Genomic DNA, 13,521 nt, shown 5'->3' with positions numbered 1-13,521 from the left:
TCAGGCCTAATTTCAGCGTATAGCGTATATCGTATAGGAATTGCGCCCTCCAGAGACTAAAGAAGTCAAGATCCAAGATCGGCTTATATGGCACTTATATCAGGTTATGGACCGATTTGAACCAAACTCAGTACAGTTGTTGGAAATCATAGCAAAAACACCTTATGCAAAATTTCAGCCAAATTGTGCCCTCAAGGTCTAAAATTGGTTTGTATGGCAGCTATATTAAAATATGGGCCGATATGCTCCATTAACAATCCCAACTGACCTACGCTAATAAGAAGTATTTGTGCAAAATTTCAGCGCCTAGCTTTACTCCTTTGAAAGTTTGCTTGCTTTCGACAGACAGACGGACGGACTGACGGATGGAAAGACAGACATACATGGCTAGATCGGCTTAAAAAGTCATGACGATCAAAAATTTATACACGTTATGGGCTCTTAGACGAATATTTCGAGGAGTTACAAACAGAATGACGAAATTAGTATACCTCCATCCTATGGTGGAAGGTATAAAAAAGAAATTAAAGTTTTTATACCCACCACCATTGGATAGGGGCATACTAATCTAGTCATTCCGTTTGTAACGCCTCGAAATATTCGTCTAAGACCCCATAAAGTATATATATTCTTGATCGTCCCGTCGTTCTGAATCGATAGATACTTTATATCGATGGAGGTCGTTGGGGATTGCAAATGGCCCATATCGGTTCGGATTTAGGTATAGATCCCATATAAACCGATCTACCGATTTGACATCTTGAGACCTTAGAAGCCGCAAATTTTATCCGATTTAACTGAAATTTTGCACATAGTGTTTTGTTATGATTTCCAATTACCGTTCCAAGTACGGTCGAAATCTGTCTATGCCCTGATATAGCTCCTATATAAACCGATTTCCCGATTTGACGTCTTGAGGTCCTGAAAGCCGCAATTGTTTTCCGATTTCAACAATGTTGCAAATTATGGTCTGAATCGGCTTAAAACCTGATATAGCTTCCATTGAACCGACCTCCCGATTTGAAATCCTGAGCCCCTAGAAGCCGTAACTGTTATCAGAGTGGTCTGAAATTTTGAACGGAGTGTTTTATTATGATTTCCAGCAACTGTGCCAAGTACGGTCGAAATCGGTCTGTACCTCGATATGTAAATGCAAATTTTGCCCATGAACATTCCACTAAGGAACAGGGGCAAACTTCTCACATATCAATGAGTTCTGTCCGATTCAAGTTTAAGCTCAATGATAAGGGGCCTCCTTTTTTATAGTCCGAACGGCGTGACACAGTGCGACACCTCTTTGGAGAGAAGTTTTACATGGAATAGTACCTCACAAATGTTGCCAGCTTTAGGAGAAGAAAACCACCGCTGAAATTTTTTTCTGATGGCCTCGCAAGGATTCGAACCCAGGCGTTCAGCGTCATAGGTGGACATGCTAACCTCTGCGCTACGGTGGCCTCCGATATAGCTCCCATATAAACCGATCTCCCGATTTGATGTCTTGAAGCCTTGGAAGCCGCAATTGTTATCTGATTTGGCAGAAAATTTGCACGCAATATTTTGTTAAGACTTCCAGCAACTGACATAAAGATCGGTCTTTTATTTGATATAGCTCCCATACAAACCGAACTCCCGATTAGTCTTCTACGACCCCTAGAAGCTTCAATTGGTGCTTATTTGGCAGAAAAATTTTACGTAAAATACGCATATGTGTTGAACTATGTTGAATGGGGGAAATTTTTAACAAAATCCTTGGTGGTAGATTCCCAAGATGTGTTAATATCGGCTAGGCCACACATTTTTATTTGTTTGTATGTTTGTTTTGGTAGGCTGTAGCCCACCGGAAAAATATCTAGCTACGCCAATGCATGTCGGTCAAGAATATATATACTTAACTAGCTGAACCGGGCCCGTTCCACTGCGTCTTCTTTTACTTTATAAGGAACAAAATTATCATTTGAATATTATTTTCGACAATTAAAGAGCTTTTAGTGAAATGCCATTCTACGAAAATGGTATATCGCTTGACTACCAGTATAACAATATAACTGCCTATTTCTGAATCCATATGATCGTAATTGGTTTATAAATTCGCTCGGAGGGTTTAGGGTCATTCTTGAAAGACTTTATTTGAGCCCGATAGTCTCAGGTGGATTTTGGGAGTGGGAAGGCACTCAGGGTGATGGTTGGTGAGTTTAGGGTGCAGTGTGGAACCCAAAAACGTGGTTGCCAAAATGGGTATAAATTTCGTGATCTACTCCCAAATACCATTCATTTGAGCCCTATATTGGTCGGTAAATATATATTTCAGATTTAGGGGTGTTTTGGGGGATGGGGTGGTTCCCCAGACACTTAACCCTGAAAAAATAACAGGATCGTGCTCTACTCTCAAATACCATTCATTCAAACCCCATATTGCCATTGGTTTAAGGGGAGTTTATGGGATGAGGCGTCCCCAAACACTTGGCCCCAACAATTGGTATTGAAATTTGTTTTCTAATTTCAAATACCTATCATTTACCGACCATGGCAATAAGTGGCTTAATATTACCATGGTCGGTAAATTTGTACTCTTTGGGTGGTGTTTTGGAGAAGGGATAGACCCTCAGTAAATTGCTCCCGAAAGTGGGCGCACTACTCCACAATACTTTTCATTTGAGACCCCCCGCTCTTAGCTCTGAAAATTATCAGCATCGTGCAATACTCTCAAACATCATTTATTTCGACCATGGGGGTAGGGTGGCCCCATTAACTCTTTTCCCAAAGATCTTTCTTTTTAGCCCCATAATGCTATGGTCGTAAATTTTTGTTCTTTTGGGGTTGTTTTTGGGAGGGGCGGCTCCCCAAAAACTTCGCCCAACATTTGGATATCAAATTCGTATTGTACATTCAACCACCTTTTATTTAAACTCCATATTGCCATGGTCTGTTAATAAGTCCTGTTTGGGGAGGGTTTCGGGAAAGGGGTGAACCCCCAGAAGCCTGGTCCCACATTTGGATATCAGATTCGTATTCTGCTCGCAAATACCTTTCATTTGAATCCCATATTGCCATGGTCGGTAAATATGTTCGATTTAGGGGTGTTTGGGGGTTGGGGTGGTCCCCCTAACACTTGACCCGACAATTGGATATCAGATACGTTTTATTATCCTATATACCTTTCATTTGAGTCCCATATTGCCGTGATTGGTCTAAATATGTATTTGGTAGGATTTGAGGGTGGGGCGGCCCCCCTAGGTACCCCATCCAAAATTTAGATACCGGATTTTTATTTTTAGGTTTCTATGAGAGAGACAACAAAATTTGTTTAAATCGCACCACCCATCACCGAGATCGGGCGTTTCTGAAAATTTGGGTAATGGGAGGTCCGCCCCTCTTCTTCAGATATCAAAAAATTTAGTACCCTATTTTCACCATGGGATCATTATGCACCATCAGTGAAAATTTCATGAAAGTCGGTTCATCCGTTTCTGAGTCTATAAGGAACACACAAAGAAACATACAAACAAACCGACAAACAGACACAAATTGATTTTTATATATAAAAAGATAGGCTCTTGAATTAATATTTCGCATTCCACAAATGTAATAAAAACTAGTATATCCCCAACCAATAGCGGAAGTAGGCTTATTACACCTTTTTACTGAGGTTATTCAAAACAAAAGCTTATTACAATTCGTTTGAACAACGAAAAAAATTTACCCCAAAGCGCATTAGTATTTGCAATGATGAACAAACGTTAATTTAGGTTTTTGCATGTATATGTGTAAGCTATGTATGTGTAAACAAAATTGTAATTCAACTCTGTGTATATTGCAATGCATGCACCATGCAATGGCATTGTGTAGTAGCTATGTTTGTTTGTAATCCATGGGGGTATCCAAACAAAGCACTCGTCGCGCCTGTATATGAGAATAAAATTACAAAACATGTGTGTTGGTTGGTGTTAAATGCTTAACACCATACGACGAAGGATTTGTTGTTTTTAAGAGTCTTTAACAAAGTAAGTGTTTTGGCATCTACTTGACTTGTTTTATAACTAAATGTATGACAAGAGTTTAATGTTATTAAAACTTTATATATTACATTCAAGCTAAAGATGATATAAAATTAAATGTTCATTGTACTGCCTTAAAACTTTGCCTTAACATTTTAAAAATTGTAAAGTCAAGACAAAGTTAAGGTAAGGGGTAATAAGTTTAGAGGGATTACAAAATGACCAAGTTTTAGTTGTTATGCTGAAGCGTAGAATATGTGTTATATGAATAATTGTAAACAAGGGTTGAGGATTATAGATATTACTAGCTGACCCGGGCCCGCTATGCTGCGCCTTCTTTTACTTTATATGGAACAAAAGTTTCCTTGGAATATTTATTTTCGACAATTAAAGATCTTTTAGTGAAATACCATGCTAACTTGACTAACAGTTTAACAATATAAGTGCCTTTATCAGAATCCCATATGATCTTTTAAGAATTTAAGATTGGATGTAAGGTGTACTCCATTCTTAAAATACTTAATTTCAGCTCGATATTCTTATGATGTCTGATTTAGTGGTGTTTTAGGGGGAGAGGTGGTCCCTCAGCTACATGGCCCTGAAAAAATATCAGCATCGTGCTTTTCTCTCAAATACCATTTATTTAAACCCCGTATTGCCATTGGCTTAAGAGGAGTTTACAGGATGAGCCGTCCCCCAAACACATGGCCCCAAAATAGGTTATCAAATTCGTTATCTAATCTCAAATACCTTTCATTTGAGCCACATATTGGCATGGTTGAAAATTTTTTTTCCTTTGGGGGTGTTTTGGGAAAGGGGTGATGCCCTAAATACATGGTCCTACATTTGGATATCAATTTCGTATTCTACTTCCAAACACCTTTATGTGAGCCCCATATTGCGATGGTCACAAAAAAATTGCTGTTTGTGGGGTATTTTGGGTATCAATTCTTGCGAAAATGGGTATCAATTCTTGCTCTACCCCCAATACCTTTCATTTAAGCTCCACATTGACATGGTGGGTAAATATGCCCGATTTAGGGGTGTTTTGGCGATTGGGGTGGTCCCCCAAACACTAAGCCCGGAAAATATATCAGCAACGTACTCTATTCTCATATATCTATTTATCATTTATTTGAATCCGATAATGCCATTGCACTCAAAATTGGATATCAAATTCGTTTTCTAATCTCATTTAAACTCCTTATTGCAAAAGTCAGAAAATATGTCCGGTTTGGGGTATTGCCCTAAAAGCAATTAAAAATTAGTTCCACTCTCTTTGAGACCCAAATTGTCTTGGTGAGCTAATACGTCCTATTAGGGGGTTGTTATGGTGGACGTCCGCAAGACAGATGGCCCCTAATGTTGATATCATATACGTGGTCTACTCCCACATACTTTTAATTTGAGCCCCATATTTCCATATTCGGCAAACATGACCGGCTTGGGGGGTGTTTTGAGGGATGGGCGGCCACTCAGTGAGTTGGCCTGGAAAATTTATATCGGATTCGTGTCCTACACTAAAAACCCTCTTATTTGAGCCTCATATTGCAATAGTCAGCAAATACTTCCTAGTTGGGTGGTCTTGGGGGGGGTGGGTGGCCCCATAAACACTTTTCCCGAATATTGATATCAGATTCGTGCTTTGCTTCCAAAGACATTTCATTTGAGCCCCATGTGGCTATGGTCGTAAATGTGTCCCCTTTGGGGGAGGTTTTTGGGGGGGAGGCGGCGCCCAAACACTTGGTGTCATATTTGGATATCAGATTCTAATTCTACACTCAAATACCTTTTATTTAAGCCCCATATTCCCATGGTCAGTAAATAAGTCCTGTTTGGGGGGTATTTCGGGGAAGGGGTGGACCCCCAGAAACGTGGTCCCACATTTGGATATCAGATTCGTATTCTACTCGCAAATACCTTTCATTTGAGTCCCGTATTGCCATGGTCGGTAAATATGTCCGACTTAGGGGTGTTTTGGGGCTTGGGGTGGTCCCCCTAGCACTTGGTCCGACAATTGGATATCAGATACGTTTTCTTATTCTAAGTACCTTTCATTTGAGTCCCATATTGCCGTGATTGGTCTAAATATATGTTTGGTAGGTTTTAGGTTGGGGCAGTCCCCCTAGGTATCCCATCCGAAATTTGGATACCAAATTTTTATTTTTAGGGTACCATATGAGAGCACACAAAATTTCGCTGAAATCGCACCACCCATCTCCGAGATCGGGCGTTTCTGAAAATTAGGGGAAGGGGGAAGGTCCGCCCTCCCAAGAAAAACGGTTCAGCCGTTTCTGTGTCTATAAGGAACACACAAACATACAAACAAACAAACAAACCTACAAACAAACACAAATAGATTTTTATATATAGGATTTCGCTGAAATTTGGCAAAACCCGTGGTATTCAGTTCATTGATATATGTGCTGAATATGGTTTAGATCGGCCAACTTCTTGTTATAGTCCCCATTTACACCGATCTCCCAATTTAAGGTATAAGGCCAATAAAAGACTAATTTTTTTTATTCGATTTCGTTACAATTTGGCCCAAACTGTGGTATTGAGTTCATATGTGCCTATTATAGTTTAGATCGGTGTATATCTTAATATAGCCCCCATATACACCGATCTCACGATTTAAGATATAAGGCCAATTAAAGCCGCATTTTTATCCGATTTTGCTGAAATTTTGCAAAAGCCGTTGTATAAAATGCATTGATATCTGTGCCAAACATGGTTCAGGTCAGTATATATCTTAATGTAGCCCCCATATAGACCGTTTTCCCGACTTGAGGTATAAGGCCAATAAAAGCTGAAATTTGGCAAAAACCCGTGGTTTAAGTTATAATAAGCTTTTCAATATACATACCGAGTATGGTTCTTATCGGACAATATTTGGATACAGCTGCCATATATACCTATCTCCCGATTGAAATTCTTAGACCTTTAAAAGGCACATTAAGTACTCGATCTCGTTGAAAATTAGCAAAGTCAGCTGTGTTGAGATCATCGACATCCATGGCGAATATGGTCCAGATAGGTCGATATCTTAATATAACCTCGATTTAGATAGATCTTCCGATTTAAGGTCTTAAGACTATAAGAGCCGCATTTATTGCTTCATTTCGCTAACATTTGAAAGAAAGAGTTTTACTAGTTCACTCGACATCAAAAAGCATCGACATCGAACCATATTTAGATATTTTAGGGCCTTGAGCTCATAGAAGTTGCATTTTTTGAATTTCGCTAAAGTTTAGTACAGCGGGTTGTTTTAGTCCTCTCAACGGACTATATCCAAACATGATCCAATTTAGACCAAATTGGGCATACATGTCGCCAGATCTAATATCACTCACTGTTTTAAATTTCAGCGAAATCCCGAAATAAATGCGGCTTTTCTAGATCCAAGCATTTAATCGTGAGATCGGTCTATATGTCAGCTATATCCAAGATTAGACCGGTCTGTGTCAAATTGGACAGTTTTTGCACTTTTCGCTTTAGACTTGTTAGTGTTGTAGATCTGTCCGTTATGCATTTTTTACATTGTTACTTCCTTTTTTACAAAATTTGAAGTGTTTTTGTTTGTTTTGGTGCTCTTTTTGTCGTTTCCTCTCAACTTTTTCATTATTTTTCTTGATTTTATTTTTAGATCTTTTCTGTTAAATTGTTAGCATAGCTCTGCTAAGCTTGTTACAGAGTGTTGGTAATTGCATGGGTTTGTGTCTCTGCTAGTTAAAGTTAACGTTACTTTCACGGACATGAAATCTGTCGTTTTTGATGTAAAAAATGTAAAAGCGTGCTAAACTCGGGCAGGCCGAATCTTATATACCCTTACCATGGATCGTATTTATCAAGTTTATGAAACTAATTATAATGGGTAAGAATTGCTATGCTATTGGAGCTATACCAAGTAACCGATTGGAGCCATACTTGGTTTGGCTGCTGAAGACAAAGGTGCAAGTCGTTGTGCAATATTTCAGCAAAATCGGATAAGTATTGCGCCCTCTATATGCTCAAGAAGTATAATCGGGAGATCGGTTTAAATGGAAGCTATATCAGGTTATGACACGATTTAGACCATACTGGGCATAGTTGTTGGAAGTCATAACAAAAGACTTTGTGCAAACTTTCAGCCAAATCAGGTGATAATTGCGCCCTCTAGCGGCCCAAGAACGCACAATCCCAGATCGGTTCTTAGGGGATGTATATCAGGTAATGTATCAATTTTGACCATACTTGGTCCAGTTGTTGGAAGACATAACAAAACACTTCATGCAAATGTCAGGCAAATCGGAAACAAATTGCGCCCTCTAGTGTCTCAAGAAGTCATGATCCTAGATCGGTTTATATGCAGCTATATCAATACATGGACCGATATGGCCCATTTACAATCCCAACCGATCGACACTCATAAGAAGTATTTGAGTAAAATTTCAAGCGCCTGGCGTTACTCTTTCGAAAGTTAGAGTGCTTACAACAGTTAGACGGATGAAAGGACGGACATGGCTAGATCGACTTAGAATGTCATGACGATCAAGAATAGATCTACTTTATGGGGTCTTAGACGAATATTTCAAGGTGTAACGACGAAACGACGGAATGACGAGATTAGTATACCCCATCCTATGCTGGAGGGTATAAAAATATTCAAAATATGCAAAATATTAAAAAAATATGCTTAATATGCAGTTTGCATAATATATGCAAAATATACAAATTTTTAGTTTAGCATTTTCTTATCGTACTTTCGATGAAACGAATTTCTGTGTTTTACAATTTTTTCCTATGCTTGGAGCAAATAAATGCATTTGCATATATAGCCGATGTCTACCTATCTCTGTTTTACTAATCTTTCAATATATTAATTATAATAATAATTTTTTTTAATTTTTTTCAGACTCAACTCACAACCTACAATCACAACAATAACAACTTAAGGTAAGCAATAATTTTTAACAAAATTTGTCTGCCACTGCAATGTTTGTTTATACATGGTGTTAACAAGTCGTTTTTGTATCGTTTATGCTTTTACATAACTTCTTAATAATTCCACGAAGTATAATTCCAAAAGAGTACTTAGCTGGCAACGTAACCAAAAATGCAAACAAGACTTAAGAACTCAAACAGTCTCTATGGGGGATGCAACAGGCATTCAAGTGAATGAGATGATAACTTAGCTATCCTTAAATGGTAAAAGTGCTAAAGCTTTTTTTTAGGATAATCTCTATAATAGCCTTACGTTGAAGAAAGAGGCGTTGAAAACGTTATAAACTTCCAACTTTTACATTTTGAGCTAGAGATATGTGAGAACATGCAATAGCCTCTTATGTGGGCATATAAAGAATTTAAATTTTTGGCAAGCATCCTGTCAGTCATGAATGACTCATTGCATACGAAAGGATCTACAGACAACTTGGTTGGTTGTTCGCTTTGGTTAATAAGCCTAGATGAAGATGTTTTTCTTATCCTTTTTAACACCCACCACCGAACTAGGGGTACATTCATTTTCTCATTTCGTTTGCAACGCTTCGAGCTATTTATTTCCGACGCTATAAAGTACATATATTCTTGATCGTCGTAAAAATCTAAGACAATCTAGCCTTGTCCTTCCGTCTATCTGTTGAAATCACGCTAAAGTCTGTAAAAATAGAGATTGAGCTGGAACTTTGTAGGTTAAGTTCTAAAAAGAGCTATATCGGACTATATCTTGATATAGCCCCCATATAGACCGATCTGCCGATATAAGGTCTTAGGCCCATTAAAGCTACATTTATTATCCGATTTCGTTAAAACTTGGGACAGTGAGTTGTGTTAGGCCTCTTAACATCCTTGTACAATACGGCTCGGATCGGTTTAGATTTAGATATGGCTGTCATATAGAGCGATACCTCGAATAAGGGTCTTGGGACCATAAAAGGCGCATTTATTGTCCGATTTCGCTGACATTTGGGACAAAGAATTATGTCTCGATATCTGTTTAATTTGGCCCAGATCGGTCCACATTTTTTTTTGTCTTAAGTTTATATACTACAAAATCCTTATAGACTAAATTAACTACCAAATATATATGTACAAAAAATATATTGGGTTGCCCAATAGGTGATTGCGGATTTTTTAAAAGAAAGTAAATGCATTTTTAATAAAACTTAGAATGAACTTTAATCAAATATATAATTGCCATTTTGTTCGATAACCTTTTGCTATCTTCCTGGCAAATTTAGTATTCCACGCTCATAGAACTTCTGGCCTTTATCTGCAAAAAACTGAACCAAGTGCGATTTTATAGCCTCATCATTGCCGAAAGTTTTACCATTTAAGGAGTTCTGCAAAGATCGAAATAAATGGTAGTCTGATGGTGCTAGGTCAGGGCTATATGGTGGATGCATCAAAAGTTCCCAGCCAAGCTCACTCAGTTTTTGGCGAGTGACCAAAGATGTGTGCGGTCTAGCGTTGTCCTGGTGGAATATGACACCTTTACGATTGACCAATTCTGGTCGCTTCTCCTTGATGGCTGTATTCAATTTGTCCAATTGTTGACAGTAAACATCCGAATTAATCGTTTGGTTCCTTGGAAGCAGCTATTTATACCACACCCTTCCAATCCCACCAAACAGACAGCATAACCTTCTTTTGGTGGATATCAGCCTTTGAAGTGGTTTGAGCTGGTTCACCATGCTTGGACCATGATCGTTTTCGACTAACGTTGTTGTAAACAATCCATTTTTCATCTCCAGTTATGATTCGTTTTAAAAACGGATCGAATTCATTGCGTTCAAGGTGCATATCACAAGCGTTGATTCGGTTTGTTAAATGAATTTCTTTCAATACATGTGGTACCCAAATATCAAGCTTTTTCACCAGTCCAAGACTTTTTATGTGATAATGAACGGTTGATTTTGGTATATTTAACTTCTCTTCTATCTCACGCTCAGTTACATGACGATCCAATTTGATTAATGCTTTGATTTGGTCATCATCAACTTTATTTGGCCGACCTGAACGTGGCTCATCTTTAAGTGAAAAATCTCCAGAACGTAATTTGCGAAACCAATTTTGACACTGTCTTCCTTTTAAGGCTTTTTGGATATAGCTGTTATATAGACTGATATCTCTCAATTTAAGGCCTTGGGCCCATAATAGGCCCAAATTTCCGATTTCGCAGATATTTGGTATAGCGAGTTGTATTAGGCTTCTCGACAACCCTGTTCAATACGGCTCAGATCGGAGCAGATTTGGATATAGCTTCCGTATATACCGATCTCCCGATTTAAAGTTTTATACCCATAAAAGGTTAATTTATTTACCGATTTTGCTGAAATTAGGCACAATGAGATGCGTTATAACCCCCGACATTCATACCGAGCATGGTCAAGATCAGGCTATATTTCGATATAGCCGCTGATTTCCCGATTTAAGTTCTTGGAACAATAAAAGCACGTTTATTACTCGATTTTGCTGAAATTTAATACAGTGGGCTGTGTTAAGCTCCTCGATATTCGTGTTTCCTAAGTTTCAGATCGATCTATATTTGCATTTAGCTGTCATATACATATACCGATCTGCTGATTTAAGTTGCAAGGCCCGTAAAAGGTAAATTTTTTAACCGATAAATGTGGTACGAAAGGTTGTATTAGAAACTTTCATAGCCTTCTTGAATACGGTGGAGATTAGGCTATATATAGATATAGCTGCTATGAGTTCATAAATGATGCATTTTTTACGGTATTACGGTATTATATTTGTAATATATACCAGCTGGACAGGGCCCGGTCCGCTGCGCCTTCGGCACTCTCTTATTGTATCTGAGCCCTATTATATCAGGAAATGACTCCTGTTTGGGGTGCTGGTGTGGCCTTTCAGATATTTCGTCCTAATGTGGATATCATATTGGTGCTCTACTCCCAAATACCTTTGGGTAAATATGACGGATAAGGGTTATTTTTGGTGGTGAGGTGAACCTCCTTACATCAGATTCGTGCTCTACTCTCAAATACCTTTCATTTGAGCCCCATATTGTTATTATTGGTCTATATTTCCATTTGGCGGGCTTTGGAGGTGGCGCAACCCCTTGGATATCCCAACCTAAATAAGGATACCAATTTTTTGTTTTTGAGTTATTATAAACAAACTAAATTTCGCCCCACCCATCTTCGAGATGTGGCGTTTTTGAAAATATGGTAAGGGGAGGGTCCGCCCATTTCAGTTTGGACGTTAGATCTACTTCATTCTCTTGGTTTTGGTGGTGGCTTAGAGTTGCCAAACGCTTTGCCCCGAAAGTGGATATCGATTCATACTCTACTTCCAAAAACAACATTTAAGCTACATATTACTATAGTCGGTATACATGTATGGTTGAGGAGTAGGAGTAGTAGTATAAGGCGAGACGTCCCTGAAACACTTGGCCATAAAACAGATATCAGATTAGAGCCCCTTTTTGTCATAATCCACATGGCCGGTTTGAAGGGAGTTTAGGGGCGGACGCTGAAATAATTTCAGCATCGTGCTAGAGCACGATTTTGTTTGGCTTTTTAATTTCAAGCATTTTAAAGATGGCTATCAAGATATTCAGTGCAACGGATCTCTTTTAAATCCGCAGTAATTCATTTTTTTTGTTTTGGTTATCTACATTAAAAATCGTATTTCAAAGCTACCACTTGGGATACCACATTTTTAAAGTCCACCTATGTCTATCCCAATTTGAGGGAAAAAAGTTTACTCTACTACCAAAGACCTTTTATTGCTGTCCTATTCTATCTCGGTCGGCCTTCAAATATTATTTTTAATTCCTTTTTTTCAAATAGGATGGGGGAGGGCAATTCCCCTCTAATACGTCCTTTCATTTGAATACAATATATTCTCGGTCGTCCTACATGACAGTTTGGAGTTGTTTTTATTGGCAGGAGAGGGTCGGTGCCCCTGACACTTAGACCCAAAAGACAATATATTTGAGTCTTATAATGTCGAGATCTACATGGCTTTTTTGAACGGCAGGACGTAACCTAGATTCTTGAATGCTTATATCAACATAAATTCCCATATTATTCCGATCGAACTACACGTTCTATTGAAGGGTATTTAGTGGGTGGGCCGGTCCCAGACTCGGTACCAAATGTGTATATCAAATTCGTAGTCAATTCTCAAAGAACTTTAATTTTATACCTATTTTGTGACGTTGGACATTCATGCGGTTTTTGGGGTTGGAGAGGCCCCGCACATTGGTTCAAGTTCATTGAACGAGCGGCTAAAAATAGAAGAAGTTGTCGAAGGACAATGAAACTTGGCACATAGGCATTTTTTGTTTGAATCAAGAAAAAATGGAAAAATCAAAATGATCCGCCCACTTTTACGCCCACCTCCCATACAAAGTAAAAATTAAATTTTGACCTACGGCATTGTTTTTTGGCACATAGCATTTTTAAACACTCAGAATCATTTGTGTGAAATTTGAAAAATATCCGCCCACTTTTAATTTTTAATGCATCAATTCAATTTTCACAAAAAGTAATTATTATAATTGTAGAATGGG

The 13,521-nt window shown here is 38.4% G+C and overlaps 1 protein-coding gene across 1 annotated transcript in view; it reads left to right on the top strand.

Annotated features, from left to right (window-relative positions):
• LOC106081960 (uncharacterized) overlaps window positions 1-13,521 on the top strand; it is a 612,487-nt gene that overhangs the window by 21,008 nt on the left and 577,958 nt on the right. Inside the window, exon 2 of the mRNA XM_059367731.1 lies at window positions 8,893-8,933. The gene's annotated coding sequence lies outside the window, so the exon portion shown is untranslated. The remainder of the gene's footprint in view (window positions 1-8,892; window positions 8,934-13,521) is intronic.

This window comes from Stomoxys calcitrans, chromosome 4, assembly GCF_963082655.1.
Source record: "Stomoxys calcitrans chromosome 4, idStoCalc2.1, whole genome shotgun sequence".
NCBI classification, from domain to species: domain Eukaryota; kingdom Metazoa; phylum Arthropoda; class Insecta; order Diptera; family Muscidae; genus Stomoxys; species Stomoxys calcitrans.
Note: the sequence above shows the minus strand (reverse complement) of the source record. Positions and strands in the feature narration are given on the sequence as shown.